This window comes from Rhipicephalus microplus, chromosome 6, assembly GCF_043290135.1.
Source record: "Rhipicephalus microplus isolate Deutch F79 chromosome 6, USDA_Rmic, whole genome shotgun sequence".
Lineage (NCBI taxonomy): Eukaryota > Metazoa > Arthropoda > Arachnida > Ixodida > Ixodidae > Rhipicephalus > Rhipicephalus microplus.
The window spans coordinates 140,277,402-140,298,521 of record NC_134705.1 but is presented as its reverse complement, the minus strand read 5'-3'; the positions used below and the strand labels follow the sequence as shown (position 1 = coordinate 140,298,521).

General features: G+C 43.9%; 1 long non-coding RNA gene across 1 annotated transcript; it reads left to right on the top strand.

Annotated features, from left to right (window-relative positions):
* Window positions 1-741: 741 nt before the first annotated feature.
* Window positions 742-20,732, top strand: LOC119167963 (uncharacterized). Its single transcript, XR_012883990.1, has 5 exons — window positions 742-918; window positions 8,711-8,847; window positions 8,917-9,023; window positions 17,444-17,530; window positions 20,523-20,732. It is a non-coding gene; the product is annotated as an uncharacterized LOC119167963 (long non-coding RNA).
* The last annotated feature ends 388 nt before the right edge of the window (window positions 20,733-21,120 follow it).

The following is a 21,120-nucleotide window of genomic DNA, read 5'->3' as shown; positions in this document are numbered from 1 at the left end:
GGGGCATGGTTTCGCTGCTTGAGCTGGTCTTTTCGGCTCTCAAGCTTGCTTGGCTGGTAATCACGAGAATATTTTCCCGGCTGCAAATACAGTGTTCATGCAACGCCAGACTCCTCTTGAGCTTCAGCACGACCTTTCGATCGCCGAGCACCATAATAGAGGACACGTGTTTTTTGTTTGTTTTTTTTGTGGTCTCAATTGCATCCTCAAAAGCTGCCAAGATTAATGCAAGTCAAGCGCATATCTTGTAACTTATGCTTAGTGACCTAATAAGAGACGTAGCGGCAGCTGAAACTCATCGCGAAATGACGATGAAGCCAGCAACGATCCGCGTAGAACTAATGCTAACGCACCACGAGGAATGATTCCAGGTTGCTGCGGTGTTACCTCGGCTATATCGAGTAAAGCAATGGAGGTCTTCCCATGACGAGAGATTATTTCAGTGAAGGACTATTCAGCAGTTGTGATGTTGCCCGCTAGGTGTATTTCAAGTAAAGGATTAAGTCAACAAGAGCTACTAAGTATGGCGCCAACTGCGAGTCCGATATTTCTTCTTTAATGGGCATGGCGAAATGCGTGAATAGGTGTATAAAAAGAATCACCTTTTTTCGCACAATTTCTTTGTCAGCTGAATACAACAATAGCTCTGGCCCTTGACACTAAATAGGATATTTTTCATTGTGATTCCGTTCGATATAAATATGTCCACAGCTCACGACTCTCGAGACAAACCACCTGCGATATCAGTTTTCAAAGCAAATGTGCTGCTTGCTTCCACGCAGAAGTGCAAAAATGTGGCCGAAGTTTCCTTCAATACTTTCTGCGCTAGTACTTTCAGGTTTTCTGACGACAACAACGAGCATGTATAGAAACAGCACGCCCTGGTTCGTGAATCCCGGTTACAAGGACATAGTCATGGTAAGCCCACATTTTCTGCATAGATAGGTCTGCGAATTGTGGACTTGTTCAAAAGATCTGGCATGCTTGTAGTGCGCCTGTTTTCTTGAGATGGCGACCATAGGTGGGCACATAATTCCCCGTTTTCCTTTAGGGGGTGTGCAGAAGTCTTAATGCAGAACGCCCCCCCCCTCCACCCGGTCGAGTTTGAAGGAACACAATCGTCGCAATGGACGCAAAAAATGAAATTTAAACAATGTAGTTCTTCGCACAAAATTGTTTGCAAAAGAGAAAATTGTTAAAAAGAGAAGTATGTAAAATAGAAAATGAGGAATAAGTGTACAAACAAATGCATTGTCCCAACAGACTCTGAAAGGAGAAAAAAATCTCTGTACGTTGGTTCCCGTAGGTGCCCCGACACGAAAGTGTCGAATACTCAATGCGCACCCGGATCTTTACTTGACGAGCAGTTTAGTACCTAAGACACGTAAGTAAACTTTGCGGCAAGGAAGATATCGCACAGCTGTGCACAGGTGAACACATAAAGGTATACCCTGGCCGCACCAATGCCTATGAGCCGCGCTTGACGAGAGTGAGTGCTGACGAGCAGTTAAGCTCAGTGTACCGTATTCGATGCAACGGCACAAGCTGCCCGAGTGGCGGTGCACTGTTCCTACTAACACCAGCAGATATAGAGGGTTTCGCACACCGTTAACAAAATCTTCGCAAATCTTACTTTTCTCCATATTCAAGGCTGCTCCGTCCGAGTGTTAAAACAACTTAGTCTTCTTGAACGCTACCTTTGTCAGCAAAAATATATGTTGTCATCATTTTAGCAATAAGGTCTTTAAGCTTAAACAATATTAAAACATTACATTCGTCAAACATTCTCGCTGTGCAAATACTGTATGTATTGGGAAAACTACTGCTATGGAAATTAGTAGGGTGGTTTTACTGAACGAGATGAGCCGCTAAGCTTTTACTGAATGTCTGTAACGTGTTTTTCATACTTTTGCAGTTTTTAATGCATTTCGAGACACTAGTTTATTGAGGCGTTTATTTTGAACTCAACAAAATGATCAAGATGCATTTCCCACATTGAGAAACTCCAGAAATGGAACTGAACTGCCCGGCAATTCCCGATCTGGGAACGGACTGTTTTATTTATCCATTACGATGTATTGAAAAGAATGAAACTGCGGCAAGTCCTAATACCCAGAAATGAAGTTAGAATGGAATGGAGGCAACCATTCCACAACACTGCCACCTACCACGGGGCGAAAGCCGGATGAATGCGTTGTCACCCGATTGTTGTCATGGCTCGCAAACGCGACTATACGCTATCTGGTTGTATATACTTCGAATTCTTCGTACGCAGGAAGCAAGAAAAGGCAGTACTGGTTACTTTGCTTGCAATCCGCTGTCCTGAAATGTATGAAGAGGAGAAAAAATCGTCGAAGCGAGCGGCGTTTGTGGGTTCGTCTTGCTCTGCAAGACCACGACAAGCTCGGTTACGCCAACTGCAACCTCTTCAATGGAATCGGGTCGTGAAGTGGGCTATACTACGCAGAGTGGGTTAAGCTTCTGTTGGTTACAGCGTTCAATTACGAGCACTGCGACATGACAAGCGAATCAGTCTTTTCCGCCGTTTTTCAAGATTCCTCGACTAGCGCTTTTATAGGTTCACGGCAACCGATTTGGTTGCATACGCCGCCAAAATTGGTACGAGAGCAATCGGCGTGGAGAGGGCCCTTTCAACGGATCTCGCTGCCGCAGAATCGGATTAGTCGCCGTTACGGTGGCCGGAATATTCATTCTTAACGAGTCATTAGGGTGACACCGCAGGCAGCTTTCAAGTGGGGACATTTAGACCTAGCCTATCTGCCATATCGCAGGCTCTCTGGACAGCCCAAAGTTGATGCTGCTATTCCGATTTCTTGAGGCCCGAGCTACATTTCTGCTCTGTGAGGTCCTTAACCCCTCCAAACTAGGGGCACGAACGGGGCATGTGCTCTCAATAGCACGTTCCCCGCAGTGAGGTCACTGCGAGCTGAAGTCACTTAAGAGTAGACAGTGCATGAAAGCAAGATTCGGATAAGAATTAGTTTGTATCTCAAAGGTCACCACCTATGGTCTCGTGAACCTTTTTCGTGGTGGATAAAGTACTCTTCGTTATGCAGAGGAAAGTATTGGGGATGATGCTATTAGAAGTAAATCTACTGTGATTCTGAAGAAGGAGAAAGTGGACTTAACACAAACTTGCCGGGAACAGGGACCAAACCTGCGACCTTCGAGAAAAGCATCCGATTCTCTACGAACTGAACTATCGCGGCAGGCTGGATGAACCAAGGTAACCAATTCCTTAGTCGGCAACAGCGATTGAAGGCAGTTGCCTTCAGTAAGAGCGATTGCTGCAATTGCCTTCATCGATAGCTGTAACTTTAATGATAATGCATCTACTAACCTGACAATGCTTATAGCTAAAATCTGTGTGCTATCAAACGCTGTAGCACAGCCGCATTGGAAACAGTGAATTGTAAGAAAATCATCTGTTGGTTTGCGTACTTTTTCGTTGTGTCCCTGCAAACAGACACTAAGGCACTGGCCGTTGGTATGGTGTAAGTCTGTGCGCATGAAAGTGGCAAGCTGTACACAACACTACTAGAGCACTCAAGGAATTCATTGTTGTAGTTAATTTTGTGTAGGATGTGATTTCCTTTGTTAAGTGCCATAACCGGCACGCGATTGGCGGAGTGACGCGCCAATGACATGACGCAGCAGGTAAGCAGAGACCGGCGCTGCGCACAACAGCGGATGCCAATGTAACCGCGCTTAGCAATATCGATAATTGTTATTCCTAGTAACGCTAATTACAGAAAGTTTCAGTCAGTATTCGTTCACGTAGCCCGTGATAGCAGTAAGGCAACAGAGCAGGACTTTCTTCCGCCTCAATCGAAGTGCGCCCAGCTTGGTTCCGAAGTCTTGATCCTGAGTTTGACCGAGCATGGTTGAGTGCTCCACAATACTCAAAAACAGAACTCCTGTGGTGAGCTGAATGTCGTGATTATGGTGAACTGAGTATTAGTGAGTCCTGCATAACGTATTTCAAATTTCTTCTATTGTTAGGGTGCAAGTAGCAAAATAGATAGTTTAAATGACATCATACATTATAAGTTATGAAAACCAACTAAATTTGGCCCAAAACGAGCGTAGCCCGAAACTGCAATTTGACTTCACAGTGCGGTTGTACAGCAAGAGCAGCATATGGCCGGCAGAAATGAAAAACTAACTCCCATCATTATCACCAGCTGTCTCCATTGGATGTGTTATCAGTTACGTTGTTCGCAGCATCGTACCTAAGCACGTGCACCATTGGCTGCGTTGTGAGTGTCGTCATTCATTCAGACGCAGCCGTGGCCTATAGCACGCGCGCAGAAGTTTCTACTGAAACCTTCCACATGGGTAAGCCACGGACAACTCCAGAAGAGTGTCGACAGCGAGATCGTGAGAAACCTCGCATTCGCCGGGTTGATGGTGCATTCTGGGCACAAAAACAGGCGCGGGAGATCGAGTGCCGGCAGGAACTGCGTATCCAATCGATTTATATGTGGGGTTTAACTTTCCAAAACCACCAAATGATTATGAGAGACGCCGTAGAGGAGGGCTCCAGAAATTTCGACTACCTGGGGTTCTTTAACATGCACCCAAATCTGAGCACACGGGCCTACAACATTTCCACCTCCATCGGTAATGCAGCTGCCACAGCCGGGATTCGATCCCGCGACCTGCGGGTCAGCAGCCGAGTACCTAAGCCACTATACCACAGTGGCGGGGCCTGCGTATCCGATCATCCAGCAGCTTTCCAAGTCATGATAAGTTGTGAACGAGAATGTAAGCGCTGGTGGTGGGTGGATCCTGCAGACCACGCCACCGAGTTAGCTGGTCATGCCAAACGCTTTCAACAACGCCGCACCCTAACAATTGGCGTCACGGGCACGACAGCGTCAACTTGACAATAGCGGGAGCTTGGTCTACAGTGCGAACACCTGTTTTCGGTGAGAGTTTCTCCAGCAGAACTTTGGCACCTGTGGTTTGAGAAAAACCACTGTGATAACGCATAGCAAAATGCATTTAACCCCTCATTGAGCTTTTCGATGACAGTGATCATGCGAGGCACAAGTTGTGGCATGTGAAATAAACACTGTCGTAAACCAAAGCTAAACGTGTGTCTAACTTCATTAGGAAGCACAACCATGTATTCAGTAATAGCGAAAGGCTTGAGTGCAGCGTTGGGTTCAAACCTCCCATGGCTAAACACCGGAGCCGCACGTTTCAGCTTTCGCTGGTTAACCACTTGTACGGACTTCTTGACCGGTGATCTGTTTTGTACTGAGTGAACTTCAAGATCATTTTGCTGTTGCAAAACCACTTTTTAAATCATAATCTTACGTAACGGGTGTCTTAGGGCCAAGTAGTGCATGTAATTTTCTTTCAATCGTCTTCTGTTCGTGTCTTATCGGCCTGCGGTGTACGCTCAACTGCCCACGTCCGGGCCAACATTACATTTCGAGGCTCTATTTGTAGTGGAATGACGTGATATCTCGCGCAATCGAGCATGCTGCTCGTTATGGTAAACGTTTTTCAATCTACACTTGGATTCGGGCGCACTGATCCTCCATATTTTAAACATGACATTGTTTTTCGACGGCTCTGAAAAAGGACATTTTGTAACCAGCTGTTAAAGCGGTGTCGCTTAATGTGTGTAAGCTTAAAGAGTTGTAAGGGCTTATGACGCTCCATACATTTGCTGGGCATTCCATGTTTGCACGCCAAGAGCTTAAAAAGGCTAGTTAAATCATTTTTTCATAATCAGCGCAGCGATTGGCAATGTCTGCCTATTTTTCAGTAATCTTGATTGCTTTTGGCGGGAGCTGTTACGTCTAAATTGAACTTTAGGCACACGTGAAAAATTTAATTTTGACTCATTTGAAGGTCTACATGAAACACGTTAAACATAACTTGGCGCCCTCTTTGTGTAGCACAACTTTTTATATTGTGATGAGCGTACTGCGACCCACCAGAGTGAAGGTTCCAGCAGGCTGGACTGCGAGCACCTTAGGGTTTCCTAAAAGTAAATAGAGTGGACTCTGGCACTGTCATCGTTCAGCGACCATGGAAATGATAGGTAGTACACACATTTGCCTAGTGTTCATACTTGCGGACGGCGAATCGTACTTGCGGCTTCGTTTATCGTTGTGTTTCGGTTGTGTTTTGAAAGAAAAATTCAAACCCTTTTCAACTTCATGATCCGATTTGGAAAGGTGAGTCTAAAAAAATAGGGTGGTGAAGCGCAACCGCTGAACATTCACTGATTTTTGTTTCGTAAGATAACAGCTCCATGCTACGCGACCACACACGGAGCCAAAAGCATGCCAGAAGTACGAAGATTAGACAAATGTGTGTACTACCCCTCATTCCCATGCTCGCTGAAGCGCCGTGCGTTGCAGCCACGACCTTCTGTATTTTACTGACCTGCCCAGCGAGCAAAGCGCCAGCGCGCTCTTTCTGGTATTGGTGCCTGCCGCTATGTGCTCTGTGGCGCTGCAGCTTACCTCATCCGCACCGGTTGCTGGTGGCCAAAACATGGGTCACCACGCTTTTTTTTCGTCTCCTCATGTGACGCTGGGAGAAAAGCAGCAATGTTTACGCGTGCATACACTCTACGATTAAAATGAATAAAAACCTCTTTTTTAATAAACTTCAAAGTATAAAAACGATCTTGCGCTACCGTCTGCTCGTGTCGAGCTGCGGCAGAAGCGTGCAGGTCGGTGCGGTTTGTACACCAGTGAAGCGAGGTTTCTTGGTGCAAATTAATCATCACGATAGTGGTGTGCTACGTGCCTTTCTGCGAATCAAGGCAAGGAAAGTCTCCTGATGTGACTTTTCATGAGTTTCCAGTGACCGAGGTCCTTGAAAGATGTATCAAGGTGGTTTCTGTGTTGTAAAGGACTACGTGTTTCTAAAAGAGTGAGTTGCTGGGCTGGTTGGTGGTGCGGGCAGACTGAAACGCATATTAGCGCAAAAAAAAATAATAACCGACAACCTCAAGAAAGCAAACGATGACGCGCTACACTCACAACTATTTATTAGAAAAAAAAAGGAAAGACGACATGGGTGCACATATGGAAACCATGTCACTACATGTGGTTATGCAACTAGGTTTTGAAACACACCCATTGTGTGAAGAATTCACGTTGAATAGGTGATTTTAAGTGCTGCTTCGTTTCAAAACAGTTGCAGTTGTCTTTCATTGAGTATTCATGTACTTGCGATCTACATTTGCCATTTGAGACGAAGACATTTATGCGCAAAATTATCTGTACTGGGTTGTTTTCTATGCGCGCCGGATGCCGCGGACACTGTCAAGTGTCATATAGTCCTTGGCCTTTTTTGCCCAGACAGTAAATGCAAGCCAGCTGAGTGTAATCCAACGGCAACAAGTCTACCATTGCATACACATATTGCTGGTATCATGAGTTAAATAAACATTTGGTGGCCAGCGCTTTTTACAACCTGTCTACGTCGTCATTGTTTCTTGTTTTGCACACTGATACATGTGTTTGTACCTGATTTGCGGTTCTATTTGAAAAATAATGCACTGAAATGTCAACTAAAATGCCAAAGAAGATTCACAAAGTCACATGAAATAAAATGATTCAAGATAGCCACCACATTTACTCAATGCGTGATGAAACTCTTCTCTGACCGGCGGCAACCCATGCATTCTCATGCATTCACCAGCGCTCAGCTGGGGCAACTCGAGCGCCCCCTAGGCGGTGATGTTCGGAATCCGAGCCGGCGCAGGCAGCTCCGTAGACCGCCGCCAGCTCGGCAGGTCAGGAGTACAGAAGGTCGTGGTTGCAGCTCCCAGAGACACTAGCGCCAGAGTTCCCCCTAGTGTATACTATAGGAAACTCTATGACGAGCACGACCACGTAGTGAAGTGCCGCAGAGTTCAGGTTGCAGTAGTTTGCAGAACTCGCTACCGCATGTGGAGTGCCGTCAGCCTCACTGGCGTCCGTCGCACAGACAGCGAGTGCGTCCGTCAGAGACACCGCAGTGCGTCCCTCAGAGAGGCTGAATGCATCTCAATCGCAGAATTGCGCCCTCCTCCTCGAGAGTCTCGGCGTCTATAAAAGGCCGGCGCATGCGGCGTCAGCTGCTTCCTCGTCCACATTTTGCACATACGTCGTATATCAAGTGTGAGGCCCACAGAACAGCTATATCGCCTATAGTTGAGTACCGAGTACTCCAATTGTTAACCAGTTTTTCTAAACAAGTAGATTGATTTAGGAGCTTGTTTTTATGATTCAGCCTTGTTCTTTCACCCCGCCGTAGTCTATTTGTCTGTCTGTCTGTCTGTCTGTCTGTCTGTCTGTCTGTCCGTCCGTCCGTCCGTCCGTCCCTCTGTACGTCCGTCCATCCGTCTCCTATTACAATAAAGCCTACGCCTCCTACGCATTAGAGTGAAGCCAGTGCCGCAGGTCCAAACCTGGTGCCACTTTCAAGAACTTGAACTTATTTGATGTGAAATCAATCTTTTATTTGCATTTTACAGGTAAGCACTCCCATTTTCAGTGAATATGCCAACAAAGGCCTGGTTTTTCTTTAAAGAATAATCTGAGCTGAAAGTCAGAACTGATAAAAACGAAAACAAAATGCTGGCCATTTGTGCGTAACGCATATTTCGCTGAGCTATTCGCCAACTCGCCCAACATCGTGCTCATTCGTTTTTTTTTCTTTTCTTATTTAGTTTTACAACACTAGTCAGCCTATATGGACTGTCTTGTCAACTGATACAAGCAATCTAACGTGCCAAGTCGACAAAATGTACAATATCACTTTTGAATACGTCGTCTTTGAGAGGTGCTATAAAATATACGAGAACGTGTAAGTAGCGTTTTCATGCCTGTATATGTTATTTTATGATAACTAGTGATCATAGTTTCTTGCATTTAGATCTGACTTTTACTTGCTCGGACGCTTCACCAATTGGAACACGCAACCAAACCGATGGCCCGACAGCAGGAGGCCGCGCTATGATCAGATGGTTCTCCGTTATTTAGGTAAGCCCTCATCTCATATTTTCAACCAAGTTCACAGTGGTTATGCGCAAGGTCGACCCCATATAAGGTGAGCACCTCCAAAAAGGCCAACTCAAGGAATTTTTCTGGGTGAATGAATCTCAATGAAATTCATTGGGTACGTTCATTGGCACGTTGCGCCATTCATGCCACAAATAATAGCAACACTATGTGTGTGGCATTGATCTTTGCCAGCGAAAGAAGAGACGGAACTGCTGTGCCATTGCAGCGTCTGCTTGCCTGCTATGGATTGTTCGTATTTGGCCGGTGCTTCCTTGGTTGAGCCGGCGATTTCCTTTTCCGTGTGGGTGAGCATGCGATGGATGCTAAGTGGTGTTGCGTTATGGGCCGCATGCGATTCGCCTTATATTCACGATAATAGCGTAAGCATTTTAACCGATCACCGCAGGTCGCAGACTTTGACGGCTTGGGCAAGAAGTGCCACCTAGTGGCGTTATGCGCAACGAGGCAAGCACATTCGCAAATCTGTTCTACTTTATAGAAGAGGAACGGCGATGCTTCTTGACCTCCAAATTTTTCCGCATCGCTACTACCATTGTTTTGCAGCTACGATGAGTTTGTCCGTGAGGTATGATCAGTGACAGACATGCTGCGGCGTTGTTGGCGTGCGTAGTGACCTATCCGATTAGCAACTACTTTTCGCTGCTTCCGCAATTTACGTACTCCACTCTGGCAGGACCGGCATACCTCACAGAATTTCTGGTTTTGGCAAAGTAGTACTTCATAAGTAGACAGATCACTCTCTTCGATTTCGGTTTTGGTATTGCGTTTTTGTTCATTGAAAATTATTTTCGGTTTTGTTGAGGATTCCAGTGATTAGGCGCGAGACAAGGGTTTCTCAGAAATGTAAAAGCACCATTACCCTGACATAGTCAAAAAATCGCCGGAGAGGCCTTTAAACTTATAAGATTTATTTTCTTCTACAAGGAAAACATGTGCGTCATCCGACTACTAATCAAGTTGTCCATAAGCACTACAATATATTTTTCTATAATGCATTGAATATAGGCTTCCGTGAGCTCTTTAATACTAAAGACATTTTCATCTTACATGTAGCAAACACAGCCGGCCAAAGAGTGAGAGCGAGAGTCAGGTTTATTTACAAAAAGGAGCAGAGGCTGGCCTCAGCGATAGCATGGTGATTTCCAGTGGGCATTCCATTTTGTGACTTCGCCTGCTACTCTGCATTGTAGTAGTGGAAAGGGGAGGAACATATACTGAAATCGTAAAATTTCCTGTGCATCAGCATCCTACGACGAAGCCGTGTTGCGAATCGCTCAAACCTAAGCGCATGGTCACAAAGTTCGCTCAGTCAGGCTCTTCCCTCATGTGCTAGGCTCTTCCTTTTTCTGGACGTACACCAATATGAGATTGTTTAGTTTAGCGCCCGCAACAGCCTTTGTCACGCAGCAGGCAAGAGAGAGCAAGACTGCGCATGCGTTCAACCTAAAAGAGATGCGTGCGTTTGCGCGCGCAAAAGATGCGCACGCTGGATCTCGGCGCTTACGTTGCACCCGCTACGGCCGTTGCGTACCTTACCGGCGGCTGTCTTTCGACATCTCGAAGGCTGCGAGCGTCGACGGCACGGCTGCTGCGAGAAAAGGCCTCGGCTACTGCAGTTCATTTTCTTGCCTACAGATGGCGCATAGCAGCACTCATATTTAAAGCCCTTACATACTGCCACGAAAGTCGCCTGGTCTTATTATTATTTCTTGTGCAAAATATCCTAAGGTTTACCGTCAAAGGGGATTTTCTCGCTGGCATCTAAGGCCAACTAAATGCAATTCCTCTCGAAGAATGGTGTGCCGTGATTGCACGAGCGGTCATTGGTCTTTGTTTGCGGAAGCTGTAGTAATATGATACTTCTATGCTCTAGCATGCACGCAACGTGTAGGGATCGATGACTCTAGTCTTGTGCAACTTCAAAAGAAATGGTTCGCCCGGGAGGGTCGTCTCTTCCCGAGAGCATCAGGGGCGAACTTGCTATATAGCGTGTCTATGAATGCGGCGGTGCGACTACGAGCACCCCACTTTGATGTTAGCGCTATGGCCGTAGGGCATATGATACCTCTATTTCCGAACACGACTGAACCTACTAAGAGCAACGGTGATTCCTCACTCGGGTAATTGCAGAACTGTGTTCGCTGCAATAGGTGGTTAGCTTCCAATTATTGGAATTAGGGATGAACGTTCTATAATGTAATTCTTTAAAAACGCGACACCATGAGCACGTGTGCACCACTTTGTACGTGTTAGCGTTTGCAGTAGGGAACATATATAGCTCTACCGTCTTAAAGCCATGAGGTCGAAAAACCTTGGCTTTTGACTTGGGGAATTCAGAAACTATTCTCTCGGAAATGCTATGGCTTGCCTGCAGAGCATGACCCAAAGAATAAATGAACCATAGAATGCAGCATCTGAGCTACGTGTCAAAACATGCGCTTTTGTATTGTATAATATTGAATTGGATGCCGGTGAAGGTGAACGTGTGAAAATATGTGCATTGGTTTTGTATACTAACGAAGTGCGTTCCGTGAGGGTGACCGACTGCGGAGTCTGAACCACAGGACGTTGTGTCTGTTGTACGGGTTAGACCGCGTGCTACGTGTTTGGTTTTTTGTGTAAGTGTTTATTGTTCGCCAGTGAAAATGATCAAGGGTGAGGTGTGGTCCACAGAAGCAACGAGTGCGTACTTGACCACTTCAAGGATGCATCGATACTAAACTGGAAGTTGAGTCTGGCGCCCGAGACCTTTATAAAAACCGGGCCGATGCCATGCTTCAAGAGTCTGCTCGGCACCGAAAAAGAGATCCACGATGAAAAACTCGTGGGACCTAGCGCAGCAAACAATACGTCCGGAATCCGAACACCGCCATCTTCGTGGAGCCGCCGCCGACCCGTCTCGCCATCCTCAAAGGGCACTTCAGAACGGCGGCGGTGTTAAACTCCTCTGCTGCGCCCGGTTACGTGTGTCATTCGCTTGATTTTAGTGGACTGTGAATTCTAATAATTGGTTCAGCTCTCGCGGTTAAGTCATCCACCTGTTTTAGAGCATTGTCTCCAGATTTTGTAACTTTCATGCATGCTTCACTTGTATTATAAAATGTATAATCAGTTCGACTTGGTTTTGAAACGAGCATGCACTCTTCGTTTGAAATATCTTCTTTTTATTTCTTGCAAATCACCTTTATCTCAGTTTAACCACCTTATTAGAGCCGTTGCTTTTTTTTTTTTGCTTGAAAAAGGATTTTGACTTCTTCATACCGGTGATTGGCGCAAGCCTTATACACCAGAGGCCCTACCCCGTGCCGCGGCTTGCATGGGATGAGCTTGTGCTGAGGCCCCGAATCGTGAAATATACTCAAACTCCAGGCTGTTTAGGCTGAAGTGCACTCCACGTTTCGGTTGTTGCGAGCGGAGAACGAACGCTGTGCGCGACAGGCTCAGTTATTACGTTGTAACACAATGGGCATCACGTTGTGTTCTTTAGGCATGGCGCGAGCTAAAGTAAAACTGTCGATTAGCACACTTCAGATCAACCGACAGTGTGAGTAGGCGAATCGTTTTTAGCGTTGCAGTGAGAAATTGCTGGGATAACGTTCAAAGATACGCCACTTGCCTCCATTCACGTGGTAAGCAAGAGCGTAGTTCACCTGAACTATGCTGATAGGGTGTTACTTTCTTAAAAACGAACAGCAAAGTCGACGAGGGGACCAGATGCACGAGTTTCATCGGCAAACGCTTAGTTTCGCTCTGTTCACCTTGGCTCCTTCCTCTGACTCACAGAAAAGTCATCAGTCGCGCACACTAGTTCAACTTTCGAGCAGCTGTACATAACTATATGTGTATACGCCAGTACACACACACACACACACACACACACACACACACACATATATATATATATATATATATATATATATATATTTATATATATATATATATATATATATATATATATATATATATATATATATATATATATATATATATATATATATATATATATATATATATATATATATATATATATATATATATATATATATATATATATACGCCAGCACGAAGCCCTCCGCTGAGTTAAGTTAGCATACGCGACACAAAGTGAGCGCTAGGGTTTTTAAGGAGCAATGGGCGAGTCAACGTCCAGTTCTTTCGCATGGAAGCACGGAAATTGCCCCGTGCTTATGACGTAACTATAACATCGCTGTGAATGACGGATTTCTGGAAAAGGAAGTCCTTTGTGAGCCGATGTCGCGATGAAATGGCCTCGCGTCGTGGTTATGCAAGAGTATCACCAAGCGTATTAGTAACGACGCCGTGGACAGCCGTCGGCAGCCAGAGCTGTAGAACGTGTTCGTGAGGAAGCACGTGAGGGTTAACGTCTTGCCGCCAACCTTGTTGCCCAAAAAGGTGGAGCGAGTACGCGTCACCGACTGCAACGCGAGTCAGTGAAGCCGCATAGATGTCCGTGAAGCTGATGAAGCGTATGAAATAAATGTGTGGGTGTCGACCTTCCTTCTAAAGGGTGCTTTATCTCCGAGAACAAGGGGCGCTTTTTTGCAGAGATTCACAATATTTTTGGGCATCTGGAATCATTAGATCTCCAAATCGACCATGTGTTGTTCAGGTAGGCTCTATCAGGCTGCAATTTGGAAGCATATCTGGCTGATTCAGCTTTATTCTGCTAGGAAATTCGTGTCGTGAAAGACTAGCTGGCACACGATGCTGCGTAAAAACAGCGCAAAAACTGGACTGAGTGTTGAGTGCTCGCACTACTTAGTTCCATTTTTGCGATGTTTCTATGATATATATTATAACATTGATTCTTCTTGGTCACACTAACTAAGGAACACTGCTTGGCCTCAGTCCAAGCTAGTTGGCTCATAACCTATGTAGCTCGCCAGTGCCGGGAGTACTCTTGGCTACTGGACAATATTCATTGCGGAGAATGAGAGTTTCGAATTTGCTAGTGAAGTTCACCTCCAAGTCACATGGTAAGAACACAGTGCAACTTTTTGCTAACTATCCAGTAAAATCGTTCTCAGGAAGCGATTCGCAACTTCTAGCTAACGAAAATTGTACCCATTGCCATCATCATTCCGTAGAAGAATTAGGAAAAAACAAAGCTCAGCTTCAAGACAGGAATCTCAACCGTGACCTAACTTGGCGAGCCGCAGTCGTAAAATTTACTGTCACGAAGGCTGAACAGTGAATAAAATTGGAGTCCAGTGCCTTCACAAGTGACCGATATAACTGTAATCGGAGGCGTTTCTTCCAACGGATGGGATCATTTTTGAAGGAGTTCTCACTGCACGTTTCGGCAAACCTATTTGCACAGATCTCCAAAACACCTGAAATGTTGATGTTATTTCTGAAATATGAAAATTTGACAGTAAAGCTGTACTCGATCGAGGCATCAATGCCCGACGGCAATATTCGATGGAAGATGGTACTGAGATTTACCAGCAGAAAGATGGTGAGCGCCACTGTATAACAGAATGTGAGCAGTTGGACTGGTGGAAGTACCACTAACAGTACTCAATACTCCCACGTTCAACACTACGCCCACAACTGTCCACAACTCACTCTTACGTCCACTACTCCTATGACCACTCCCACTGCTAACTTTTCCCAGAATTCACCACTACGCCCACTACTGGCTTCTCACACAGCTCACCACTACGCCCATTACTGCTGCCTCCACACCAGTCATTCAGATTTCATCCCACTTCACTCAACGCTACTGCAAGCTACCAGCTTCGCTGTTTCATAAGTGTCTCCTAAGTGGAGCTGACTGTACATCTTTTTTTTTTTTCGTTCCATGGTGCACACGTCGTTACCGTACGAATTGCGGCATTTTCTGTTATGAAGAAAATAGTAATATACATATATATATGTAAAATCAAGATGGTCATCTCACGGCCGTACAACGTTCTAGTAAAAAGACCACAGGCTGCACGCGGCCAACAGCCTTTGTGTTTCTTACCTATTATTCGAGAGAACATCTTTTTGTTGTATGTAAACACACTTGGTAAATGCCAAGCATTTCTTAGCGAACTTCGGCGACTTTGAGTGAGTGTATCTATCTATCTATCTATCTATCTATCTATCTATCTATCTATCTATCTATCTATCTATCTATCTATCTATCTATCTATCTATCTATCTATCTATCTATCAATCTACCTAGCCGCCTACGACTTTTAGCTCTCCTGGCCGCTTCTATAATCGTATCAATACCAAACTTGGTAGGACATAGCATGACTGTATGACGAACATATTTGTCTACTCAGATCATTAAAATCATGACAGGTATGCCATGAATGTCATGATTTACATTTCATGGTCTTGCTAGTTTTGTGGTGATTTCGTTCACATGACATTTTGCAAAACTGGTATGGCATGACATGACTGCATAACGAGCATTAGTGACAGACCCTAGTGTAGAATCATGACATGCATGCCATAATTTTTTGTTATGACTAGTCATGACTACACACTATGCTCATGGTGTGCTCGCGGTCGTTTCGCTAGCTCCACATATACGAAATTGTGTATTGCATGACGTGAATGGACGACGAATGCAAATGACACGTCCAAACATGATAATCTTGATATGCGTATCATGTAAAACATTACTACATCCTACGCTCATAGCGTGCCTGTGGCCGTTTCGCTAGCTCCACATATACAAAATTTGGTATCACGCGACGTGAAATGATGAAGGTAGATGACACGTCCAGACATGATAATCTTGTTATGCGTGTCATGTGAAACATGACAGCATGCTACGCTCATAGGGCAGTCATGGCCGTTTCGCTAGCTCCACACATACCAAATTTTGTAACGCATGACGTCAATAGACGATGAAGGCAAATGACACGTGCAAACATGATAGTCATCACATGCATGTGATGGAAAGCATGGCTAGACGCTACGCTCATAACGTGCTCACGGCCATTTCGCTAGCTCTACATATTGCATCACGTGGTACTAAATTTGGTATCACGTGACATGAATAGACGACAAAGGTAGCTGACACATGCAAATATAATATTCACAACATGGAAGTCATGTACGGCATAATTTACGTCCGGCTCGTAACGTTGTGCTGACTTTAAAGTGGCATACCAACCTTCCACATTCGTGCTTCGCATATAACCGATTCCCACGGTATGTGGGATCTGCCATTTTTTTATTGCGACATAGACCTTCCTTTAAGGCATAATATTTTGCGCGCGTATGTGTAGTAAATGTGCGCCGCTAGGCCGGCATTGTGCATGGAGTGAAATATTGACTTGTGGATTGAGTTCTCATCTATGCAGTGGTCGTAATGGTTGAGTGGCTGTAGCGAAATCCGGCTTGCGGGAAAGGACGAGAGAGTATTTAATGTAACCCTGGGCAAGTCTATATAAGCTGGTATGCATGTGCTTGCATCACTGGAGAGGTACAGTGCGGATCCGTATTACCTACTGGTAAATGCAACCAGTTAGTTCTATGGTGATAAAACAGCTGGTGGAAGGGCTACCCCTGCCCAAAGCCGCAAAAGTACGGCATGATCTTCCCTAGTAAGGTCAGAAGGAAGAGAGCTTAAGGTGAGATAAGAGCACGTGTATCCTGTCACAGAACATTTTTGCGGGCATGGTGTGAGTTTAGGCGTTTAGGTAAAAGGAGAATATCTTGAAGGTCTATAATAGGAGGGTACACTATACAGTGTGCCTACTGGTCAGCAGCAATATTGTGTGTACTATACAGCTTCCACAACTCGATAGGCGGCTGAGTGAATTTAGCCTGGCGCATCGTAATCGATGCACGTTTTATTAATAATCGGGCCCGTTCCGTCATTGTTTCTGCAACGTAACGCTACAGGACTCTTTGTCCCGGTGCGCTTGATCTAGATTATATGCTTTGTAAAGTCATAGAATTTTGAGAAATTCATCCTTTCTCCTAGTTAAAAAAATTGTCCTTTTATATTAACCGCCAGTCTTATTGTCAATACCCTGTCGTGGTTAGAAGACGAGGAAAAGATGCACAGGTACATAATCCGGCAATTACCACTTAAGAGTGGCCATAAAATTCACAGCACACGCGGCAACCCTCGAAAGGCGAGACATGTAGTCAAGCAACGAGAAAAGCGGTGGGAAGACAAAAGTATAATGTTGCCTGGGAATAGTTTAAGCCATAAAACGCCAACTTGAATATGATGTTTCTAGACAGAGACTTTGTGCAAAATCCTAGGATGGGATACCGCTATGGTTGGAAAGTTTGCCTACCTTTGCGTCGTGTGCAAAACGACAAAGATGGTCATACACCGTCAAGTAGGTAAATGACTCGCAATATTTAGCATATTTGTTTCTATCTCTTTACAATTACAGGTTTTTTGTTTGAATTTGGCTCGGATATATTATTGTTCTATCACAGTAACTGTGGTGTGTTTAAAATTATCAGGGAAAAAGGAGAACGTAAGTATTCACAAAGTTTCAGCATTCAGTAAGCTCTGCTGTATTAGCAATGTCATGCTACGTGGTCGTCTCCATTGTCGTTCTCAATCCTTTCTCGTATACGCTGCAGTGCTCATAGTGTTAGTAAGGCTGTATGCATTGATTTATTGATTTCCTTTAATGCTAACAGCAACCTGTTTGAAATAATCTACGGTAAGCTATTCAAATATTATGCTGCCACACAATAACCCCCTTGTTATCGGTAGTTTGTGGAGCAGAGCATATGCGCGTAGCTTCGGCTGTGAGGCATGTGAGCTCATTCGTCCTCACAAGCATGATTTAGAGACATATTTGGTAGAATACACTTCCCTTAATTATAGATCTCATTTTTGTCTTTCTACACTATCAACGCTGCATTTATCCTGTATTACTGCTTTGCGAAGTCGGCGCTGACTAAATATTCCACTTAGAAAATACTGCTGTTAAAGCACATAGCCATTTAAAAATATGCATAAGCAATGCTTTGAGTAAAGAAAACGACATACCTCTTGTTTTTGTCCGCCATACTACAAAAAAAAACGGGGCAAACCACCTGTCTCGATAATCTAAAACGTTCTCGCTATTTCTTTTGCATGTCTACTATGAAACATTTATGACTGGCACTAGCATTCTGGGTAAAGACTCATCGATTGTAGGTTTCGCGCAACAACCGAATATATAATAGCACCCCATGACATAATGTACGTTTATGTAGAGTTAGATAGAACATAAGGCGCAAATTCTTTTGAGTCACAAAATAACGCTGTGATGACTCAAGGTTGAACCTGTGAGGTGGGCACACATCATTTTTTTCCGCGTCTTGTGTCTGTATGACCACTTTTTTTTTTTTCGAGTGCTACAATCACGCGTTTGGGAGACTGTGGCGAGTATTCGAACCAATAACTACAATAGGTCTACAGATAAACATGCTTTTATAACGAACTGCATTAACCAGGACTATAATAATTCTTCACCATTTCGGCTTCACGGTTTCTCTGACGGAATGAAGTCGTGCTCACGGTCTTCGAGCCGCTGAAAGGTCACACAATTTTTCGTAACAACCGTGTTGATGCAAACGGCGGTGTCTTGTTTCTTTCAAAGTCAGCCGCCAAATAAAAATATAAGGCTTAAGTCTTTAAAAAAGATATTTCCTTTGAGATGATGACTGGGGAGTGAATTTTCCAGTTGAGTATTCAAGGCAACTAATTGAGATGCAGCAGGAGCTAATCGCACAGACTATTAAACATATAAGTAAAAAGTAAATATATCTTCTATATTTGTTGACATAATTTATGGGCAGCCAATTCTAAATAATGACTTGTACTGAAAAGCATATTTCCGAATAAAAAAACGAAGCTCTAATTAAAAACTTATGTAATAGCTTTGCAGAGTGGAGGGTATGAAAAGAAAACCAAGCCGTCTGTGTATAGCGCTGTCGTTTAGTGTGTTAATGAACAGCAAATTGTGCAAACAGACCTGTTTAATTACACGAATGAAAGAATTTCTTATAGCATACTTGGCGGTATAAAGCTGTCGCATGCATACTTATGCCGCCAGCAACACCGTTATGGCCCCGTGAGTGATCTCATTCAATAAAGCAGCACAGACCCCATCCGATGGCGTCTCTAAGGTTCAGCGATGGTTTTCATTCTCCGGAATTTTATGTTTCAGGTGGTCAACATTGTTAACAGCCTTATTTGTAATAATGTGTCTTGCTTATTAGAATCACGTACTTTCTTCATACGCTAAAGCTTGCCATACTTTGTTTCTTCTTTCTAACATCTTTTTTTGTATGACCTGCTCTTTTTATAGGAGATATTAACGTGAAGACATCACGCGCCGTTTTGTACTAACACTCGGTAACTTCCAGCTATTCTGAAGATAAGCAGATTAACATAAAAAAGCATACCTTTCTAAGTGCATGCATATTGTATACTACGAAATGGCACCCGCACGCAGCAACGTCAGTGCGTACTCCCAATATATATATATACATATATATATATATATATATATATCGAATGTTGGGATAGTATGCTGTCGATGTCATAACAGAGGCAAAACTAAATACAGCATAGCCAGCTGTAGCACACTGACCACGCGCTTGCGCGAAAGAGGTCTTCTTGCTTTTCTTCTTTGAGCGTCTCGATGATGATATTGAATGCAGGCAATACTCATGTGGCTGGAGAAAGTGACAACACGAACAACGTGTGGAAAATACAAAAGAAAGCAAGTGAGACAAAAAATAGGGGAAAATGTAAATAAAAAATAAAGACTGCAAAAATACTGAACAAACCAGTAAACAAAACGAGAAAGAAAGAAAAAAAGCAAATTTTCAAAAAGCTGAAGAAAAAGAATGGTCAAGGTGTTACGCTAACTGTGTGGCACAATTGTGTGTCACAATTAGCGTGACGCTGCGTTAATTTCTTTAGTGAATTATTACCTATAGGTATTGCAGGACAGAGATTACTAGAGTCATATACTAATCCAATGCTATTCACCCTGTGATTCTCATACATAAATTGTTGTCAATCAAAAGCCCTGAACGCATTTTGCTTACAGAAACTTCAAAATAGACAAGTTTCATACATTTTCAAATGCAGAGTCTGAAAAAGTCACCCACTTTTCATTGGTCTTGTTAAGTTCAGAACCTATGGTCAGACAGCAGTCGTTAAAAAGACGTTCTAGAGACTACGCAGACGTTCATTCGTCAAGCTGGTATAAAAAATATGTAATAAACTAGAATTTTCAGCCAACCTCCCAGCATGATTTTCACATTGCGGAATAGGCAATTTTTTTAACCCCAACCTGATGCGAACTTTTAGAATAAGAATAAATACAATCTACTGATTTTAGGTCGTGCGAGAAGCTTTTTTTTTCTTCGCACTAGTACGCCTTACCTGAAGATTTGTGGCATTTTTTCGGACCGGGTTCGGTGCATCCTTTTGAAAGCAATTTGTATTATTTGTAATAGGTATGTGGCTGGAGCTTCGGGCATGGAATGTTACTGTGAGCAGTATAAGTGCACTTTGCACGACATACTTTTATCAGCACCAAAGACACAAGCACCGCACAGTTTATACTCCTCAGTGTCAGCACATCATGAAGCCTGTCTTCAACAGAAGCGCATGGAGTTGAAGCTTCGCCATTCTGAAACCTAAATAAAAAAAACATGCGCTCCACATTTCTGTATATATTTTTACGAGGTTAAGTACTGTTGTGCTTGTGAGTGTCTGTGTTGTGTTTACGAGGATAGGAAGTGTTGGTATGTTGTAAGCTCCTCAAACTCGTTTGGTTACCTATTTAATATTAGCGAATATGAAAGAATAAGGTCAGTTCAACAATTAAAGCGATGTAAAACTACAACCGCATTCACTTTTGTTAAGCTGCAACATCACACTAGCACTTGCTAGGAAGTCTTACTGGAAAACCACTCCAACGTTGCGTCACTTCTGACATCACCTTCACCTGGTTTTACTCAGGGCTGGGAAGAGAGAGAGGAGTGGGATAAAGTTTAGTGAAAAAGAAGAAGGTTAAACAAAAAAAATTTCCCGTTTGGTACCTTGTGCTGG